Source organism: Globicephala melas, chromosome 3 (assembly GCF_963455315.2).
Source record: "Globicephala melas chromosome 3, mGloMel1.2, whole genome shotgun sequence".
Lineage (NCBI taxonomy): Eukaryota > Metazoa > Chordata > Mammalia > Artiodactyla > Delphinidae > Globicephala > Globicephala melas.
Window position 1 is genome coordinate 102,774,461 of NC_083316.1, and position 22,787 is coordinate 102,797,247.

Here is a 22,787-nt window from a genome sequence, read left to right on the forward strand (position 1 = left end):
GCAATGTGAGCTGGGTGACAATTCAGCGCAGGTGTGTAGCCGGCCCTGATTTGGCCTGGATACGGTTCGGGATCATCACCCAAGCCATGAAGCCAGCTGCTTCCACTGGTGGGTCATTTTTGCTATTCCACCAGCCATACTGCCCATGATGAACATCTTTGACAGACACGTTCTTGACACTGAAGTTCACACTGTCCCCAGGAAGGGCTTCACTCAAAGCTTCATGGTGCGTTTCAACAGACTTGACTTCAGTTGCCTGGAGCAAAGATGACCACCATGCTAGGGGTGAGAACACCAGTCTCCACTCGGCTGCCAGGGACAGTGTCAATACTACCAATTTAGTAGATGTCCTGGTGGGGCAGAGGCAAGGGCTTGTCCGTTGGACGAGTTGATGGCAGGGTGCAACCCCAAGCCTCAAGCAGCACGGTTCCACTGGCGTTGCCATGTTCACAGGTGACTTTCCATCCCTGGAACAAGGCACGTTAGCACTTGGCTCCAGCGTGCTGTCACCATTCCAACCAGAAATTGGCACAAATGCTACTGTGTCAGGGTTGAGTCAATTTTCTTAATGTAGGTGCTGACTTCCTTCATGATTTCCTTGTATCACTTCCGGCCACAGAGCAGCTCAGTGGGATGCATTTTGTTAACACCAACAATTCATTGTTGCACACCCGGTGTGGAAGCCAGAGGGGCATGCTGACGGTCTGCCCGTTCCTGAAGGTCCCTGCTTCAAATTCACCAACACCAGGAACGACAATCAGGACAGCACAGTCAGCAGATGGGCCTGAAATCAGGTTTTTGATAAAGTCTCTGTGTCTTGGGGCATCAGTGATGGTCACAAAATACTTGCTGGTTTTGAATTTCCATAGGGAGCTATCAATGGTGACACCAAGCTCACCTTCAGCTTACAGTTTATCCAAGACACAGACCGCCCTGAAGGAGCCCTTTCCCATCTCAGCAGACTCCTTCTCAAATTGTTTGATGGTTCTTCTGTTAATCCCACCATGTTTCTAGGTCAGATGGCTAGCAGTGGTAGACTTGCCCGAATCTAGGTGTCCAGTGATGACCATGTTGATAGGAGTCTATTCCTTTCCCATCTTGGCTTAGATTTAGCAGTGGTTTTCATGACATCTGTGTTCTGGCAGCAAACCCAATGCTTCTTCCCTCTTTTTATTTCTTTAATTCCCATTTTTCTCCTTTGGACTTTGCCTTGCCTTCAGTGTGCACACTGGACCTTAGCCCTCGGTGAACTAACACTTAACAGTTTCATGACCCTTAAACCACATCAAGAAAGTCACAAAAGGCTCCTCAAAGGATCGGGAAGAAATACTGCACCTATAAATACACACAGCCGACTTTCTAGGTCTCCTTCAATCATAACTTCAACCTCAAAAAGCAGTTGAAAAGGCCGTCTGATTGTTTACAACATTTGTTAGAACCCTGGATGCAGTTTGGTTTGGAGGTGTGATTCTGATTTGGAAGTTTCCCAGGTGATTCTTGTCCACACCCAAGTCCCCACTGAGATCCTTCCCCAGATAGCCATTGAAGAACCAGAAATCACAATGAAATGCCATAGTCCATATGAAGCTATTTCCACTGTAGGGAAAAACTGTGCTTCATGGGAAACTATGCATTGTCTGCACACAGCACACCCTTCCTGTTATCTGATTCTAGTCTTCACTGCCCTTGAGCTATTTTACAACTTGTATGTTATAGGTAACTGACAGACATGCAAATACTTCCCTGTCTGGTAGAGGTTCAATTGATTTCTCTCCACTCCCCCTGGAAAAAAACCCAGTTTTGTTCTATTTGCATTCTGATTTCAATATTTCTAACCTTTAAATGTTTCTTTTCAGATTCTCTTGAACCAGTTATAACATCTGTCGGTTCCATCTTTGATTAATGAGGAGAATCAAATCTTTAACATATACACATTTTTATATCTGTATGAGGGTCACGATTTTACCTTTCTATGAAAACTATCTTTTAACACCACTCTCCCCAGCCTTTTCTCATCATTCTTTTCCCACCTCTGATGGTTCGTTCAATGTATAAATCAGGTGATGGTGATTCAGCATGTGATGGGTATAAATAATTTTATAGGTACAACAGGCCATAATACTTTGGAGGTGGGGTGTCCCAGAAAATCTGGGATGTGTGGTTGCTGAACAATCTTTTTCATAGAACGATATAGCTGGAAAGGGTCTTAGTTCCATCTAGTCTCCTTCACTATAGGAACTAGGCCAACCAAAGCCCAGAAATACGGAGAGTTTTTTCAAAATTGCACAGATCTTGAGTAGCAACAAAATTGAGTTTGAACCCAAATCTGGCTAATTCCAGACTCCAAACCCTTTATTACTACAGTCAATCTTCTCTTCCTAAAGTGGGCCTGACAATATGAACCTGAAGCTGACTGTAAGACTTAAAGCCAGAATCTAAATAGAAAACCTTAACATCAATGCCACAGCAGGCCCTCTGTGCTCTCCCTCAATGCCTGAAATGAAACGACAAAACAAATGGCAGAACTCCTGTGTCTGACTGGTCAACCCGTCTCCTTAATTCATAGGCACACTTCACATGTCATTTATTCCCCCACAGCGCTGAAGCACGTAATAAATGCTCGATAAAATTCTGTTGAATAGAACTGATTGGAGTAGAAGTAGCAGAGACGCAAAGGACCCACAGCTGATTTTAAACAAGGACGCTTTAACTAGAGAGCTCGAAGGAGCCAGCCTGTTGTTTTGATCCCAAGTTGCACCCTAATCCTTCTGTGAACCATACATTCTAAAAATAACCCAACCAGGTTTGTAGTGAATAATTTATAATCTAGAACAATTATTATAACTAAATACCCTGACCCACTTTTTGCTGGTACATTCCGATTGACATAGCAGGACTGTCAGAAATGCTTTGGAGTGAATGACAGCCTATTTTAGGAAATCAGTAGCTGCACTTACATTGGTTGCGCTTCCTTCCCAGGTCGGTTTTCAGTTCGGGTGGATGATGCAGGGCGGTATTAACAAAGGCGCCCTATAGCATGGATGCCTGAGAGCTCTTTAAACTGTGTGCTAACAATATTTTTATATACTCTGTCTTTCCCTCACCTTCCCGCCCCCCGCCCCCCCAAGCTGTTTCCTTAGCTGCCTGAGCTGTTTGGCCCTGTCTGAATTGCTGCTGCTGAAGCCTTTTCTGGCAGGTTGCCCAGGGAGCAGCTCTCCTGTCGATTCTGCCTCTCTCCAGGAGTTGCCTGCCTTCGGTATAATGGGCAACATTGAAAGCCGCAAGGCGTTCGGTCGACAAGGTCAGAGTGCCTTTCATTCCCGCAATAATCAACCAGTGTAGCTCTTCCTCAGACCTGGGGAGAGAGAAGATAGAGGTCAAAAGAGCAATTACATTTCACATTGACTCCAGAAAAGGCTGGGATCACGAGACTGAAAAGCAAAACGGATTCTTGCTTCATTCTGTTCCATTCTCTCTCTGGTCATCTTTGTTATTAACACTAGCCTGAAACCATAACAAGTTTTAGCTTGATGACGTGCAAAGCGCATTTTCCGCCTCCAGATGAGATCTTTCTTCTTAGACATTTAGCACTGTCAGAATATTGCAAAAGAATGCAAATGAGCTGCAGGATCTATAACCAGAGACAGTAAGCAAAGGCCATTAATTATGTTTTTAAAAAATGTTAACCCTAGCAGACTGTATAACAAGCAATTGTGCTAATTTCAATCTGTAATCAGTCCCTACATTAGCATAACTTTATTTATTTAGCATTAAGGCAACAATTTAGAGAATATAATTTAGTTGCAAATGTCAGTAATTTTGCAGTGGCAGACTGTTGTTACAAAGCTACCTCTATTTGACCTTACAGCTGCCAGGACTAATTACTTTAATTGCATTAATTGCACTGACCATTCTGGTGTTTAGTGTAGTTGCTGTTTCCCTTTAACCATTGAGCAAATCAACCAGGCTGAATTCTGAGGAAAATGGGCCAATGTTTTCTTCTAAATCTTCTTTGATTCTTTTCTGCCTTTTGAGACGCCAGATAATTCGCAGATGATCAGTGCTCTCTCACTGAGATCAAGAATTTTGAGGAAAGCCCATGAAAGGGAAAAAAAAATCTGTGTTTCTTAACTGAACTTTATTGCTATTGCTGACTCGATTAAAATACAATCATTTTACTAACTACCAAGAAGCATTTAAAAGATGGTGTGGCAGGTTGACAGTAAGTTAAAAGTCCCTCATTTCACACTTTGGAATGAAAACATTTCAGGTTATTTTTTCAGATAACTGAGATTACTTTGCTCAACAACTTGGATCGCTAAAATATTCTATTATAAATGATACATATCTATCTGCTTTGTAATAATAATAGCCAACAATAGCCGGTGCCTGCTATTATTCCAGGCACTGTTTTAGACACTTGACATGTATTTATTCATTTAATCCTCTCAAAAAATCCTATAAAATACGTATTATTACTGTTGTTGTTGTTATACATAGGAAGTAATGTAATTCATGGCAGAGCCAGGATTCAAATCTAGATATCTGGCTCTGGAGCCTCTGAGCTTGACCTTGAAGGTAGATCACTTCAGAATTAGATCAAATTCTTCCTACAATTCTGCTACACAAAATTGATAAAACAGCTTTCCTCCTAAGTCCTGGCTTGCTGTCTCTGGTCCCTCATATTTATACGACAGAGCTTCAGTTTGGCAAAATTCCTCTTGGAAGTGAGGTGGCCAGATCTGATTAAAGTCTTAACACTCCCAATGGGTGCAATACTTCTTCAGGCTAAGTTCTACTCATCTCTAAGCTTTCAGCCCCTGTATCATGTCTTTGGAGATGCTTTCCTTGACCCTTTCCTCTTATTATGAGCTCTGGTGGGACCATGAACGTTTCTTTCTTAGTTCTAACATCCTTCAATTCAATATTTAATAACCCCAAATTAACACAACATTGTAAATCAACTAAAATTCATTAAAAATAAAAAAATTTTTAAAAATAATTAATAACCCAGATACCCTGCCTTTAATAGGGTAAGGAGGAGTGGTACTGTCCATTTTCAATAGTTTTACTATTAACTATTCAATCCCACAAAAAAGCACAAAAAAATTCACAAAACTCCTGATTCCATTAGGTTTGAGATGTATATTCCAATTACCTGGCGTCCACAGGATGAGATACATGAATGGCTTCTATCACTTTTTTTTTTTTCCAATTCCTCCCTAGCTCCTCAGCAGGTGTGGAGCCCTCATTCTGGATTTTCTGATGAGTAATAAACCTTTGGACTTTATCCCTTCCTCCATGTCCCCTTTATATCCAGCTATTATAACCCATGATTCTGGCAAACCTGGATTCTCCCTGTATTAAACATACCCCAACTCTCTGTGTCCATGACTAGGTTCACATGATTGCTCCCCGCCCACATTCCCCACTCCCCCATCCCATCTGCTTTTTGTTTTCACAGAAGATCTGTGAAATCCTCATATAGCATATTCATATCTTTTCTAGAGCATCTGCAATGGGTTATTCCATCAGTTCTATCTCCTCAGCCTTGACCTCCTTTCTCTGACCCTCTGCTCAGCCTCCCTTCAACCCTTCATCATCTCTTGTAGGGACCGTTGCAGCAGTGGCCCAACTTCTGGCTGATCCCATCTCTGTCCTTTACACAGCTGCGTCCCTTGTGGACAATCATGCAGGAGCTCCCTGCCTGGCATTTAACACATTTTGTTTTCAGTCCTCAGGTACATCTACCAGGCATCTTTACATTTTGAATCTGAAGGGTGTTCTTCTGGTAGAGAAGACAGAGCAAAACAGGAGCTGAGTAATTTTATTTTCTCTTTGTCTTGTTACCATTACATCACAATCTTTTAGAAATATGACTAACACTTCCTTGTTCTTCTTTGCTCCCTACACGTTGGTAAAAGTCATTCTTTGTTATCCCTTTTTTCCCCTAGCAAAATTGAGCTTATTTTTTCCCTTATTCTTTATGACTCTACTCTTCTAGGTTCGTGCTACTGTGTTGCTTTTGTTCTTGGCTACAATTTCTTTAATCTGATTTCAAACGTGCTTTTAAAAATCTTAGCTCAAAGGAGGGTTCTCTGAGCAACCATATCGATTTCTGTAGTTTTTCTTCCATATTCGGCTTATTTTTATGACATAGCTAGAATTTCATTTTCTACTCCTTATGGACCTATCTACACCCTTTTAGAAAACCCTCTGGTCAAGAGACTGAACGTATATTTTCTTTGAACTTTTTGGAATTTGCTTTTCCATAGTCTTGAATGCATGTCAGATACTGATGAACATTCCTGGCTTTTGCTCATTTGAATTCTGAGAAGCTCTCATTTTCTCCCAAGGTTCTCAGCACTTTGTTCTAAACTTGCCCTATCTTGAAGATCAGAATCAAGTTTAGAGGAACTGTGTCCTTCAGATCCAAGCCGACAATCTACATCTCTTGATCTGCTGAGTGGAAGAACTCTGTCCCTAGAGGCAGAGAAATGCCCAAACTCCACACTGCCTAATGATGATGGGTGATCCTACCAAGATTTGGCTCCTGTGCACAGGCTCTAGGAAAGAATGACAGAGGAAGTGGTGGCAGCCTCAGGAGAGGTACCCAGCCTCATTCGCAGGAGGGGAGGCCACCAGGTCAATCAAACCCTTACCTAAGTTATTGAATGCCATCTTCCTTTGCCCAGAGGTGTTCCTCTGAAGATACAGAGTTGCAAAACAGAGTACAGAGTGTGGAGGTGGGGAAGTAACAGCTATTGAAACTCTATTGTGTGCCAGGCACTGTGCTAGGTACTTACATACCCCGATCATTTATTCCTCCCAATACCATTTTTAAATATGTGGAAATTGAAACATTAAATACCATTTTTAAATACGCGGAAATTGAAACACATTAAAAAAGTTGATTGTCTTCTGTAAGTCACAGGACAGGGGATGCAGAAGCCAGGAATTAAACCTAGACCTGAGGATGAGAGGGTAACACAACAAAACAAAACCAGAAAATTAACGATGCGTTGCTAATACATATATTACAAAAGTCATGACCTTATAAAGAAGATATATGTACAAATCAAGGCCTATTATGATAAACTTCAAGAAAATATCTATAATATTTTGTTGCACGTTACTAATAATTTTGATGTATATAAGTAGAATTTTTATCATATCCATTTTCTTAAAAAATATAACCTTTATTTCAATATTTTTCCTAGGCAGAGTTTTTTTGTTTGTTTGGTTTTTTGCGGTACGCGGGCCTCTCACTGTTGTGGCCTCTCCTGTTGCGGAGCACAGGCTCCGGATGCGCAGGCTTAGCGGCCATGGCTCACGGGCCCAGCCGCTCCGCGGCACGTGGGATCTTCTCGGACCAGGGCACGAACCTGTGTCCCCTGCATTGGCAGGCGGACTCTCAACCACTGTACCACCAGGGAAGCCCATAGGCAGAGTTTTTTTGTGTCCTTGATTTTTGTTTGTTTGTTTTAGTTTTAAAAGCTATTGGTGAAATTTCTTGTGAAAATAAAAACGAAATAACACCACAGTGATAGTCACATAATTTGTGATCCTTAAAGGAACTAGTCTTCTTGGCACATAACTGTCAGCTGCACATATAAACGTTCTTTGGAAAGTCTCTCCCAGATGTTAATGGAAATACTGATTTTCCCCTCTTTTTTATAGCATCTATTTACCATGCTACCTCCTCATCTCCATTCTGAGCTATGGTCTCTTAAGTGTCTGTGTCAGAGGCAAATGCCAAAACCAAGGTGACTAAGCTGGTGTCAAGCCAGTTGCAGAAACAGAGAGAAGACTTAACTAATGGCACAGATCTTCTAAGTCAATGGACTCTGTCTCCCCAATTTCATTATCAATTCACCACAGGAATCTGACAGAGTCAGTATGTTAAGTCAAATTCAAAAGCTCAAAAACGAAAAGGGAAAAAAAAAAAATCCAATCTCAGAGTCAGGTAGACACATCATATTTCAGAGAAAATCTTTAGTATCGATTTATAGCTGCAGACTCTTGTCCAATGGTTTCCTCTTTAAATTAAGAACACTAATGATTTCCCATCCTGAAATTAATAAGCCAAAAGCCACACAAATTCAAAAAAGGCACTGATTGTCGTACTTCATCCAGGAAGTGCCAATAAGTGGATGCCCAGCCTGTTCCCTTCAGCGACTGTGGTTGATGACGCACTATAGCATCTTGAGAGTCACTCGCGTCCTTGGGAGGCGTTCTGGCGTATGCCGAGAGGCCATAAATTTGAGATGGAACATCCTGTTTGTTGAGGCTTCTGTGCATGCAATCTAACTGCTCTCTGATAAACAGATTTGTTTGGGAGAGAAGTTCCTGCCTAAGTACTTTGGAGACCTAATTGTGCTCGTGGAAAGGCGACACAGACCCCACGTGGAGACAAGCCAGGCAGTCTGGGGCATGTGCAAGGCACAGAATTAGTTCCAGAGGTGGGACAGCCACAGAGACTTGAAACAGAATCGAAACCAGAAAAAAGGAAACAGTTGTTTGTGGGGAACAGGAAATAGATAGTAAGAGGAAATCGACATAGAGTCATTTTTGTACTGAGTATTTTTATTTACCCTGTGCTGTTGTACGCCATCTTTGTAAGCCACATTAAATTATTTTAAAAATAATGTGGGAGTATGATTGAATAAATGAAGTCTCTTTAGAACATTTTAAGTTAGTTGATGAGGAAAAAAAAAGATTCAGAAACCTTCCCAATGTTCCCTAAAGGAAAAAAAGGGCAGCTTATATTCCTACTTAATTATCTGTTTTTACAAAAGTAAGTTGATTGTATTAAAATATTGGAGTCCTCTGCAACTACCTTGGAATCTCTTCCGGGGGGTGGTAACTCTACCATTTTGATTGGTGCATACGTTAAAGAGATTTACATTTTTAAAACGCACACTCCTACAGCCTTCTGTTATACATCTGTTATGGCCGGACTTCCTTGGTGGCGCAGCGGTTAAGAATCCTCCTGCCAATGCAGGCCACACAGGTTCAAGCTCTGGTCCGGGAAGATCCCACATGCCGTGGAGCAACTAAGCCTGTGCCCCACAACTACTGAGCCTGAGCTCTAGAGACTGCGAGCCACAACAACTGAGCCCACGTGCCTCAACTACTGAAACCCGTGCGCCTAGAGCCCGTGCTCCACAGCAAGAGAAGCCGCTGCAGTGAGAAGCCTGAGCACCACAACAAAGAGTAGCCCCATTCACTGCCACTAGAGAAAGCCCATGCACAGCAGCGAAGACCCAACACAGCCAAAAGTAAATAAATAAAATTTAAAAATTTATAAAAAAATATATATATCTGTTATGGCATTTTTCTTTGTAATGATTCACTCATATGTTGTCTTGCCCACCAGACTGAATTCCTGCCGGGATCACAATGTCTCCAGCACCTACAAGGGTACCTAGAACAGAGAAGACATGCAGTAGATGCTATCTGGGGATTAATATTAAATAATACAATGTAGCTAATTTGTAGGATAGTTACAAGAATTAAATGAGATAACATAAAAATCCAACACGTGTCTGAATCACAGTAGGAACTCAACAGTTAGTTCTCTACCACCTTCTTTGAACTAAAGGAAAAATATTCTTTAATTTTTAAAGCAGTGTAGAATACTAAATACCAAATTTCACTTAATAAGAAATATGTGCTCTGTAGAACTTAGTTAGCTCGTGAAAATAATCACATTTAGAAAGGTAAGGCCCAGGTAGATGGACGGGAACAGAAAAACATTGGGAAACAAAATTTGGCTTCTTTCCTCACAATGCTTCATGGGGAAAATGGCCATAGGGAAATGTTGGTCTCCCTTCTCCTACAATCCCTTATCACTTCCTGGAACTAACCTGGATCCTTTTTCCATCTTGGATGAACCCCTAGGCCCCAAACCCAGACTAAGGCTTGGCCACTTGAAGGGAGCAGTAGGAAATTTGGCGCCAACAGCTCAGATCAATATTTTCTCAGACTGGGTCACTCATTGTTCTGCACAAATTTCATGGCTGAGCTGTCTTCTGGACTCTCCTACCCCAGAATAACCTGGCATTTACATCTTGCAAACAGACAAGCTCTTTGCTCTAAAGTTGGCTGCTGAGGAATAGCTCTACAGGTGTTATAAGGAGAGGAAGGCTTTGTGAAAGAAAGTACAGTATAGATATATGGTGGGGGGTGGGGAGGGAGGCAGTGTGCACCTAAAAGGTTTTTAGTTAGTTGTTAAGGACAAGCTATGACTTTGGCCTTCTAGGAAGAACGATTTCCCGTATATGGTAAACCTTGAGATTCGCCCGACAAATCTATATGCTGGTTAAAAAATGTCCGGTATGAAGCAAAGGTGAAAGAGAGAGTAATTACTGTGTCCACAAGTAGTCTTGTCTATTCTCGTGAAAATGACCACTAGGCTACACTGTATTGCCTTTGTGGTTGGTTTCCATCAGACCATAACTAGCTACAAAAGAGTGAACAAAGGATGTCCCTTTCTGAAAACAGTGTCTATCATTTCAATGATTTCTAAACACCTCTCTCTCTCCATCAACTTTCTAATCTCTTTAAATTGCTAGTGAGAAGGGCTTTAACACATCCAGTTAGTGATTCTTACTTCTTGGGTTGTAATTGGAAGAGGAGCAGTGCCTCTGATCACTTAGAAGAGATTTTGGAAAGAACACCTATAATGAGATTTAAAAATAAACAGCATCTTTTTACTGTGGTCTCTGTCTGCCATTGAGACTTATTGTTGGTGGACTGACTGATGGGAACAGCATGGAGCTGACTCTACTTATGAGAGATCTATCTGCTTACTCTTTCAAGAGGGAACTGAACAACTTTCTGTTGAATTCTCCTCTTCTGTGTCACCAAAACTCTCTGGTCATCTACAGTTCTTCATTTCAAGAAATGGGGCATATTTGAGACTCTGAGGTCTTTGCAGAAACCAGAAAAGAAATGAGTCTAAGAACGTGAGTCAGGCATCAGCACTGACCTCAGTGTTTTCCTTAAAAGGCAATGCTCGGGCTTCCCTGGTGGCGCAGTCGTTGAGAGTCCGCCTGCTGATGCAGGGGACATGGGTTCGTGCCCCGGTCCGGGAGGATCCCACATGCTGCAGAGCGGCTGGGCCCGTGAGCCATGGCCGCTGAGCCTGCACGTCCAGAGCCTGTGCTCCACAACTGGAGAGGCCACAACAGTGAGAGGCCTGCGTACCGCAAAAAAAAAAAAAAAAAGGCAATGCTCCACTATGATTCTGAAAATAGGGCTCAAAACACTTTTGGCCTCTGGAGTAGCCAATCCAAAGCTTGATATTGGACCATATTGATGAAAAGTTCTCAGCCTCAGGCTGCACCTCAGAAACATCAGGGGCCTTAAAAAAGAAAAGAGAGGAAAAAAAAAAAAGAAAAGAGAAAGGAAGGGAAAGGAAGAGAATAGTATAATATGATGAAAAAAAGGCAAACCATGCAAAAAAGTGCACTGTGAAATAATGTTCTCTCCCAACTCAGCCTTCAGTTTTCCAGTCTCCAATTCCCTCTCATCCAGGATTAAAAAAGAATAGAGCTGTCCAGTCCTCATACCTACTGAATCAGTATCTCTGGCAGGTGTATGTTTAATAAGCTGCCCAGATGATCCTATTGCTCAGTCAGGTTAAGAACCACTGACCTTGACAGGGTGACAACACTCCCAGGACCTCCCACTACAGCGGGTACATGATATGATGCATGGGCTTGGGAACCGACTGAGTGCAGAGGACTTCAGAATTGGAAATCGCTTCTTGTGTGTACTTGTTAGGGAGAGGAGGTTTTGCACTACTTGTTTAAGAGGCAGAGTAGTATAGTTCAAACAAAACAACACAACAATAAAACAAATGTCCTGCCTGGGACTTAACAAAAAGGTCCAGATCTGACTTTGCCAGCAATTCCCTGTGCAACATTGCCCCCAGGTATGAAAACCTGGCTCTCAGAAATTTGTAAATTTCACCTCTCTAATCTTCTATAGTTTGGTGGCCTACCCTGGACCTAGTCATACTTTCTTCTTCCTGATCAATTCCAGTTTTGTTAGAGTATCTAAGGCCCCCCCTCCCCCGACACAGCTCAAATTCCCCAAGGGAAGCTGACCCCCACACAGCCCAGGGAAGAGCCTGACTGGTCGAGGGATAAGTCCTTCCCTCTTCAGGAATGGGTATGTGACCCAAGTCCAGTTAATCTAAAGTGAAGACAGATTGGTGGGAGGTTTCTGAATTGTGAGAAGCCTTGTAATAGGGAAGAATAAATCTGACTCCATATTAGATCTGTTCCTTTTGCTTTAATCTTTGTGCTCTATTGTCTGTGCTTACTCATGCTGGCTCTGCACCTTTTGTAAAAGAATGTGGTCTATACCCTGAAATATACAGGATAGCCTATTCTCAAGGCTCCGACCTTCCAGAGTCCATTCATATAGAGGCAAAAAGTTGCAGAACAGAGAATAACATTTGTCTTTTGGAGGTTTACAGGAACATCATGACCTGACCTACGTGAACAGCTGTAAGAACAAATGATTCCGCCACCAAGTTTGCAGCAACTAACCATGCCCCTCTCTCACCTTGCCTTTAAAAGTCCTTTGCTCAAACCCTTTGGGGAGTTCGAGGATTTTGGGGCACGAGCCACCGAGCCACCATCTCCTTGCATGGCCCTGCAATAAACCTTTCTCTGCTGCAGATTCTGGTTTGGCTTCACTGTGCATTGGGCACAGGGATTTGTGTTTGGTAACAGCCTGTTCCTCTCTCCTACTAACAGTCAACATAGCTCTGATGGCTACTGGGGCCATCCTGTGGACTGAACTCTGGTGATGAGCTGACACTCGGTCTGCAGAGTAGAAAGACTAGAGAACATAGACCCAGTCGATATATTGAACCACAGAATCCAGCAATGCTGAAGCTCGCACTCTATCCAGACTTCCTGATATACGAGCCAATAAATCTATTGTTTAAGCAATGTTGAACTGAGTTTTCTGTTCCCTGAAGCTGAAATCTTCCTAAATAATCCATCTTCTTTAAGTCTAAATCTCTCACTCAAGGCCTTAATTCATTCCCTGCTCTCAGGTAACTATTATTAACTTCTTGGCCATTTACCTTGTCTTTATATCTTTTTCAGCTTTATGACCCTTAGATAACTTAGTGACTATTAAATCGCCATTTTTACCATTTCTTCTCTGTCTACTCTTGGCCCATCACAAATTAGCATTTAGGAGCACCGAAGTGTATATATAATATACGTAGCCCAGTTCTTGTTCACAGTATGGGGATACTTTACCCAGTGCCAAGTGGAGAGGGAGCTTACGTTCAGACTGTCACCAGCTTTGGAAATCTAGGGGTATCTGTAGGAGATATTACCAATGTCCCTTTCTAGCTTTCACTAAGAAAAGGACCTTTCGAATCTTAACGCTAAATGAACAAGAAATAGATTATTCTCTTCATGTGGAATGTAAAGTTTTTTTGTCTTTATCTTGGGAAGGCGATTTTATAGGAACTCAGGAGAGAAGAGGAAGGAAGGAAGGAAGGAAGGAAGGAAGGAAGGAAGGAAGGAAGGGAGGGAGGGAAGAAAGAATCAATTTTTTTCTAATCTTATGTCCCAGGATGCTTTCATATATAATTTCAGTTAAATCTCACAACAAGCCTGCAAGGTAGGTTTATCTTCACTTTACATTTAGGGCAACTGAAGCTTAAAGCAGTGATTTTCTCAAGGCCACTCAAGTGCATGTCAGAGCCAGATTCACACCAAGGACCGTGCAACTCCAAAGCCATATATCTTCTACACCTTAAACATTTTTAGCACTTTATCTATCCCCTCGGAAAGGTTTTTGGACTTTTGCAATCCCCTCGGACCACCCCTTTGCTGAGCAGGTGGTAGGCATCACCTGGGCAGGCTTCTGGCATCTGGCTGTTGGGCTTCCTTCCCTGGGTATTTCCCATGCTTCTCCTAGGGTCCCCAGAAGCCAGCCCTGTGCCCGGCTACCCCTCTCACAGGTGACTGAGGTAAACTCAAGGTCACTGAAAAAATGGCGGATAACGAGGCTGTGCTCCCGTCACATAGTTCCCTGGCTTGATTCCTCTATGATACTTTGGTGGTCTTGGGGTCACCATTGGTGAAATTATAGTCCTGGCTCTAGCGAGCAACCTGGTCTTGTGGATCACTGCGATGTACTGAATCGTTCACAAATACCTACTACACAGTTTCTATGCTGCATATTTTCTCTCAGGCAATCTGTCCCTGTTCTCAGTGAAGACTGCTACAGCTCCCAGGTACACACATCTATGTACTCACTCACAAGTCAAGCTTAGAGTATGGGGAATCACCGTGAGCAGAGTGGGGCCGCCCTCTTTTCAGCGTTGTCCCCAGTCATGATGTCAGAGAAGCGTGATAGTACGGAGAGAGAGTGGATGGGAAGAAATGTTGCAAGAAGGGAAGAAAAAAGAGAGGGAGGGAAGGAGGAAGATCTGGACTGGTTCAACTGATGGTACCGCTGATAAGATTTGTACCAATTCTACCTGCATAGAGATTGTTGTGGCTTAGTGATGTCAATATCAACACTTCTGAAAACTATATTTAGAGGAGAATAGCGTAAGAAGATCCAGAAATCAACCCAAAGATACTGCCAGAGTTCCTTTTGGTGTTGCAGTGTGGTCATTCTTCTTACTGAAGCAAATAACTGAAGGGAATCCTGATGATCTGGTCTCTTCCCCCAGTCCACCATGTCCTGTAATTTGATGGGAAAGGGGGAAGGAAGAACACAGATTCCCACATTTCATGATCATTTCTTGTATGACAGGAATTTTCATATTTATACTTCATTTGTTCATCACAAATCCTCTTCAGTGAAGGTAGGTGGAAATTATAAGCTCCGTTTTTTACAGTGAAGATAACTGAAGCTTAGAGAATTTGAGTAATGTTCCCTATCATCACTAGCGAGTGACTAAGTAGAGACTAGAACTTGCTCTTGTATCAATGCCAGGTTCTTCACATGCATCATCTCATTTAATCTACAGAACATTTGTATGAGGTACGTACTATTCTCTCAGAGTTCTGCAGGCCAGAAGTTCAAAACCAAGGTTTCAGCAGGGTCATGCTCCCTTCAAATGCTCTAGGGGAGAATCCTTCCTTGCCTCTTCTAGCTCGTGGTGGCTCCTGGTGTTTCTTGGCTTGTGGTAGCATAACTCCAATCTCTGCCTCTGTCTTCATATGGCCTTCTCCCCTGTGTCTCTGTGTATCCTCTTCTGTCCCCACAAGAACTCTTTCATTGGATTGACTCTTTCATTAGGATTGACCCTAATCCAGTAGGATCTCATTTTGATTCTTCCCTTGACTATTTCTGCAAAGACCTTATTTCCAAATAAGATCACATTCTGGGGTTCTGGGTGGACATGAATTTTTGAAGGACGCTACTCAACCCACTGTAGCAGGTCAGGAAATAGTATGCTTAAGATCACACAGCTATGTGGGCTCAAGATCTAATTACCAACTATATTTATTTAATACTAAGTCTTGTTTATAAGAAGTTTAGAGCAACCTTTGGGGGCTCACATACTTAAGTGGTGGACTTTGCATGGGGGTCTAGGTCTCATAATAGCAGGTAGAAAGGGAAGCTGGAGAAACAGTTTATTACAATTAATGTGGCTCTGTTTGAGGCCCCCTGCCTAATAGGTGTGGTAGTGTAGAAATGATAAAAACCACATGAACATTTTTGGTGAACAACTAGAGCAGAAGAACCTTGTCTTAAGGGCTCTGTTGGCACAGGGGTCACATGGGACAACACATGGTGTGAAGGGTGAGAAGATGGAGTGACAAAGATGACAATGATGAGATACTGGATGACAGGGAGCTCAATGTTGGGACAATGAAGAGAAAGGCTCTCAGGTGTTTACAGGCTTTTTAAATGAGAGTAGGAGATTTTAAGCAAATTAATTAAAACTACACTCTTGCATGTCCTTAAGTGTTTGATGAGGATATCAATAAAGGTTAGGAATTACTTTTTTGGGTGTGCCTCTTTAGTTGAGATACATCTGCAAAAGTGGTCTAAGTGTTGGTCATGGATTTATAGACATGATACAAAGATTATATAGAAATTAGAGAAAAATTCTTGACATTGTGCTGGAAGTTTTGTATCTTCTATGTATTATCCAAATCTTGGGGGGAAAGAGCATGATTCAAAAATTAGGAGATGAAAAGATCAAGGAAAGGTCAGAAATGGGGGAGGGGTTGGGCACTCAAGTAATCCAGCAAATGAAAAAAGCGTAGACAAGAAACCTGATAACATGGAAATCAGATTTACAGTGGTGGGTGTATTAAGTCTAAAATCAAAAGCAGTCTTTAGACGCTCTTGTGAAACAGGTTTTTTTTTGTTTTTTTTTTTTTGACTACCTCATAAACTTCCTTCTGTTGATAAGCTGCAACATTTTTATTATAGAATTGTTAAGTGCTCCATTTGGGGGCATCCATTGCTAGGCAGGTCATTGAAATCTAACAAAATGAACATTAATACATTTATTTCAAAAGAGGAGGACGAGGGCCTTATGGATGTGTCTACATATGAAGCTAAGAGGAAAAATGTGTTTTTCCTTAAGACTGTTGGTCACTTCAACAAAGGAGAAACTAGAATATCAATTAAACGTCTGATTTCACCTAAGTAACATGAAGGATGAGAATTCATTTAGTCCCTTTTGTACCCCAGCCCTGACTGTGCCCAGCCATTTGCTGGAGACTTTCTAGTGCCTTGAAACATTCTTAGTGTTTTGAGAATGGTGCTGAATTGCTTCCTTTGCAAGAGATTTAACCAAAAAAAAGGAGCGTTTTCTTTTCTTTTTTTCTCATTTTCAGACATAATCTTGGCAGAATGTTTAAAAGAAAGATAAACAAAATGTCAGGAACACTTACAAAAGAACACTAAAACAGAGAGGCAAGGGGCGGCAGGAAACAGAATGAATGGATATTGTCATACAGATGGCGGTCACTGCTCAAGTGGCGGATACAGTGATAACTGAGTTTTCTCTCTCATGCGATGATTGACAGTGAACTCATTTCAAATAGCTCTGACAGGGCAGAAGCAGAAAGGAAGCGCCTCTCCTTTTCTTCTCTGCCACAAGGGGTAAGTCATAAAGTCCCTCTCAGTAACATAGAGTCATGTATTTGCGAGGTTAAGAGCGTAAGTGGGAGAATAAATGCTTAGCTTCCCAAATTACCTTGTTCCCTGGGAGGCTTCATCAAAACCTACCAGAATCTGCATGGATGCTCCAAAATCTGCCTGTTCTAAGCACCCACAGATGTTTTCTCTTGGCACCGATAATAAGGATCTAGGATTAAATGTTACCATTTAATAATTAATACCATTCAAACTCTCCCTCCCTTCTGTTTAAAGTTGGCACGAGGGCATAACTGCCGATGTGCTGACATCCTGGAACACCCTGCCTGCTGAGTTCCATGCTATTAGAACATGCTATTCAGGATAAAAGTACTTTAATTTCCCAAGATGTAATAATTGTAGTTTTCATAAACTGGGGCCATATGTTGGAATCTGTTCACATACCTGCAGTTACTTACACTTACATATAAAAATTGGCAAATGATTTCTTTCAAAGAAATTAGGATGTGGATTCTCTAACATTCTCCTGAATATTTTAATTGTGAAATCCTATGCTTTTATCATACATAAAAGAGCATACTATCACAGAATTATATAAGACAATGCCTGTTTCTGAACATGGAATTATCTTCCTCTTCCTTTAAATCACACTACACATCTAGAAAATGGTAACATTTGGGAAATCTGAGTAAGAGGTATCCAGATAATCTTTGTATTATTCTCTCAACTTTTCTGTAATTCTAAAATTATGTCAACATGAAACATTAAAAAAAAAATTGGAATCGTATCTGCACTAGCTTGATACACTCTTTTTAAACAAGCCGAATCTTCTGTTTTTATCTCCAAAATCATTGACAGATTAATGATCTGTCATCATTGATCATCACTGACAGATCATCCTTCTGTATACAGAAAACACTTAGAGTAAAAGTTCTACCCTAATACCTATAGGAACATAAAGTAACAGATATGTTTGTTGTATAACTAACAAGGTCACAGGCTGTTCAGCTGCTGGAACAAACTCGATTAAGACCGCGATAATCTTCTGAAAGATGGTAATTTATCTCCATTTGAAGGGCATTATCTTAGTTCTTCAGCTATCACAGGGAGCAAGGTTAACAAATATTCACTGATGAAATTTTGAAAGCTGTAGTCAGATCTTATTCTCTTAAACCCTTCTAAAGGGCTGTCAAAAGGCAGTGAAATAAAAATTGTCAAATTTGTACACAGACATACTTCATGGCTGTTATCTGAGAAAGTGGTTTATCACTCATACAGTCACTACCTTTACTTAAGCAACTTCTCGTTTGCTTTAGATTGAAGACAATCTGTTCCCATTGCTCACGTGGGAGAGATTACCACAAAATGCTCTTGTTTACTTGAAGTAAGAAGCTATGAGACACAAAATCCACCCAGAGGGGATCTGTACTTTCAAAATAGTCTCATACTTTTGCTAAGGGTCCGCATTACTGAGAGTCTTCTTACTAAGTACATTCTATTTTAAATGTGGATTTTGGGGGCTTCCCTGGTGGCGCAGTGATTGAGAGTCCGCCTGCCAATGCAGGGGACACGGGTTCGTGCCCCGGTCTGGGAGGATCCCACATGCCGCGGAGGGGCTGGGCCCGTGAGCCATGGCCGCTGAGCCTGCGCGTCCGGAGCCTGTGCTCTGCAATGGGAGAGGCCACAACAGTGAGAGGCTCGCGTACCGCAAAAAAAAAAAAAAAAAAAAAAAAAAGTGGATTTTGGGGCCTATAAATGGCCTTGAATATTTCAAGTGGGTTTTGTTACTAATTTTTAAGGAGGATGGAAGGAAGGAAATAAAATCATTGAGCATCTTCTATGTGCTAGAGGCTCTGCTTGGTAAACAGGTTATGCTCATTGAATTTTCCCAACAACCCTGCAAGCTATGTCCTATTTACATCTTACAGATGAGCACATCTAAGCATGGAAAGATAAAGTCCACAGCACCTATTCACGTAGTGAGTCATGGGGAATTGAATCGGGGAACGGTTCACCAAAAGGTCATGTCTTTCTACTATTATCCATACCTGCAACTCTTTGTCAAATGTTCTGCCTGATTTTTGCCTGGACATTTGCCCGAGTGATTGATTTTCCCCCCTATGCTGGGGCCAATTTCTTTGAGGTAGAGTATTGCTATGATGTAGACTTGGAACAGGCCTGAAAATCCTCAATAATACACAGTAATATGGACTCACTTAGTTGCAAGGAGGGGGAAGTGGGATGGGGCAGGCAGAGGGGAGGAGAAACTGCTAGGCCCCTCCCAGTGTCCCAGATATTTAGAATGCATGGACCCACTGTAACAGAGAAGAACAAACCTGACTCCATATTGGATCTAGTCCTTTAGCCCTAATCTTTGTGCTCTGTTGCCTGTGCTTAGTCATGCTGACTCTGCACCTTTTGTAAAAGAAAGTTGCCTATAGCCTGAAATATACAGGATAGCCCATTCTCACGCTCTGACCTTTAAAGGTATAACACTTTTCCATTCATACAGAGATAAAAAGTTGCAGAACAGAAAATAACAACTGTCTTGTTGGAGGTTTATAGGAACATTGTGATCAGACCTACCTGGACAGCTGCAAGAACACGGGATTCCTGCCCGGAGAATTTTACAGCAACCAGCCACACCCCCTCCCCTTTTAGCATAAAAGAAGCCTGAATTCTAAGTTGGGTAAGGCAGTTCTTTGGGACACTAGTCCACCATCTTCTTGGTCTGCTGGCTTTCTGAATAAAGTCACTACTCCTTGCCCCAACACCTCATCTCTCGATTGACTGGCCTGTCGTGTGGCGAGCAGTACGGCCTGGGACTCGGTAACACCACTAGCTTTCGGATACTACTGTATGAAACGTAACTTCTTGCCACTATTACACTTGAAGGTGATGATGAGAGAAGTGGGATAAAACAAGGATAGTGCAAGAGAAATCCAATTCAACTTTCTGTAAAAAAGTGTTGTGTGCACATGCTTTATTTTCACAGTTTCTTAGCTGTCCACAAAATCTATCACATAGTTAGGCCCAGTCCTCTCAGCAGAAGAGAGAGCCCAGGAGTACCTCGCTTTTTTGAGGTATAATTTTAAAAATGAACAATGGCCCAAACAGGCTTAAAAACCTTAAAGTATATTTAGAGACTTACACTGAACACATTTAATGCTTCTACCTTCAAATTATTAAATGCAGACCCTATTTACGGAACTCATCAGGATGAAAAATATTTTCAGTCACGGGTGGTGTGGTCTAGTAACATGAAGTAAGCTTAAAGTAATGTGATGGTAATAGTCACACAACTGTATGCATTTGTCAAAATTCACCAAATGGACACTCAAAAACAGTGATTTTTTTTAAATATAAAAACTATCTCAATAACCCCAACTTTAAAAAAGGTTTCCGTCTTGTCAGTGTATTCCTGTGACTATATAACCTTATTTGAAGATATCACTAAAAGCTTATGTTTGATTCCTTTGAAGACTGTTAAGTCCAGGCAGGGTCTGATTGTTTCCCTGAAATGCAAAGAGTGGGGGTACTCACGTGACTGATTTGGGATGGAAACCCAGTGGCTGGGTTTTGGCTGGGCGGGATAAAGCAGGTATTTAAATCCCAGTCTCAGAAAACTGTCAGTAAAATGGTGTGCTCAGCTTGTATATCGGTGAAATAAAATTCATTGGGAAAAAGGAAGATGTAATACCTACACTGCAGATTCTCAGTGAGGCTTAAAAGGTATGAAACGTTCCCAAACATTAGTAGGTACTCAAGAAATGCTAAATAATATTCTCCACTTCTGCTTAGTTGCTTTCCAAAGTCTAAACAGCCAATAAAATGTTATGCATTGAGTATATTCTTGATACTGTGAAAATGTGAAAGCCTTTCATTTAATGATGTTATTAGGCTAGAGATAAAGGTTCAAAATAACTTAAAGATCTTGAAAAAGAAAGAAACACAATGTTTTGTTCTGGGGGATGAAAAAGTCCAGAGAGGCTGATTAAAATACCGACAGTGGGCATTTAAAACTACAAATGGAATATAAGTAAAGCATCACTGTTGTTTGAAAGCCTTTTACATATGTGGGTACAGACATAATTTTGAATAGACATTAAAGTAAGACACATATGCAAATGTCCATCGATCTCACTGCTGGGGAAGTGGCTTCAAAATAAGTCTTATATTGTTTTTCATTTTATTTTATTTATTTATTTTTAAAATTTATTTTATTTATTTTTAAATAAAAATAAATTCTAAATTTTAGAATTTATTTAATAAAAATTTTTAATAATAAAAATAATAAATTTAATAATAAAATAAAATAAATTAATAAAATAATAAATTTAATAATAAAAAATTTAATAAAATTCTAAAATTTATTTATTTTTAAAATTTATTTTATTTATTTATTTTTGGCTGCATTGGGTCTTCATTGCTGTGTGCGGGCTTTCTCTAGTTGTGGCGAGCAGGGGCTACTCTTCATTGCAGTGCGTGGGCTTCTCATTGCGGTGGCTTCTCTTGTAGCAGAGCATGGACTCTAGGCAGGCGGGCTCCAGTAGTTGTGGCTTGTGGACTCTAGAGTGCAGGCTCAGTAGTTGTGGCACACGGGCTTAGTTGCTCTGCAGCATGTGGGATCTTCCCCAAGCAGGGCTTGAACCCATGTCCCTGCGTTGGCAGGAGGATTCTTAACAACTGTGCCACCAGGGAAGCCAAGGCTTATATTGTTCACCTCCTTCCTTCAAGGGAAATTACTCTTATTATTCTTATTTTGTGCTTGATATTATAAAATTCTGATAACGGATGCTGAAAGTTCACTCCTCCTTTTGGGAAAACTGTGAGAAAACTGAACGACTCCTTGGAGAAAAATCTTTGGTGACGAGGTTGCAGATCTGGTATCTTAGCCAGCCTCCAAGATGGCTCCCAATGATGTCTACCTCCTGGTATTAACATCCTTCTGCAGTCTCCTCCTACACTGAATTAGAGCTGCTCTGTGTGGCCAAAAATTACTATAAAAGTGTTGGTGGATGATTTCCACCAAAAGGGTTGCCAGATGACATACAGTATGCCCAGTTAACTTTGAATTTCAGAAACCAACAAGAACAATTTTCATATAAATATGTCCCCAATATTGCATGAGCCATATTAACACTAAATAATTATTTATTGCTTATCTGAAATACAAATTTAACGGGGTGTCCTATATTTTCACTTGCTGAATCTGGCAACCCTTTTACGAAGGGCAGTTCAGCGTCTATCTCCTTCTCTTGGATCGTTAATCATCTTGTAAGGTGCTCAAGCAGCCTGGTGGGTCGGCCCACGTGAAGAGGAACTGAGACCTTCTACCACCGGTCAGCACCAGCTTGCTGCCTGGGTCAGAGAGTCACCTTGGAACCACTTTTATGCTTCAGGTATCTCTTTATGTAACAAAATTTGCCTCACTTCTGATTTGTTTATGTCTTTAGTGGATACTCTAGACTATGGATTCCATTAAAACAGAGACATACCCGTTTTTGATCCTTATTATGTTCAAGTACCCAATATAGCACAGGGCCAGGCACTTGTAGTTTCAGTTTTGTTAAAGGGAGTAAAACGAAGCTCAGAGCCTCACTTTTTTTTTTTTTTTTTTTTGCGGTACGCGGGCCTCTCACTGTTGTGGCCTCTCCCGTTGCGGAGCACAGGCT

The 22,787-nt window shown here is 41.3% G+C and overlaps 2 pseudogenes; one reads left to right on the forward strand and one right to left on the reverse strand.

Moving 5' to 3' along the window:
* Positions 1–248: 248 nt before the first annotated feature.
* Positions 249–1,097, reverse strand: LOC115860285 (putative elongation factor 1-alpha-like 3; annotated as a pseudogene).
* A 2,164-nt stretch (positions 1,098–3,261) lies between these two features.
* The window catches only part of LOC115860011 (small ribosomal subunit protein eS6-like), a 104,031-nt pseudogene continuing 84,505 nt past the window's right edge, over positions 3,262–22,787 (forward strand).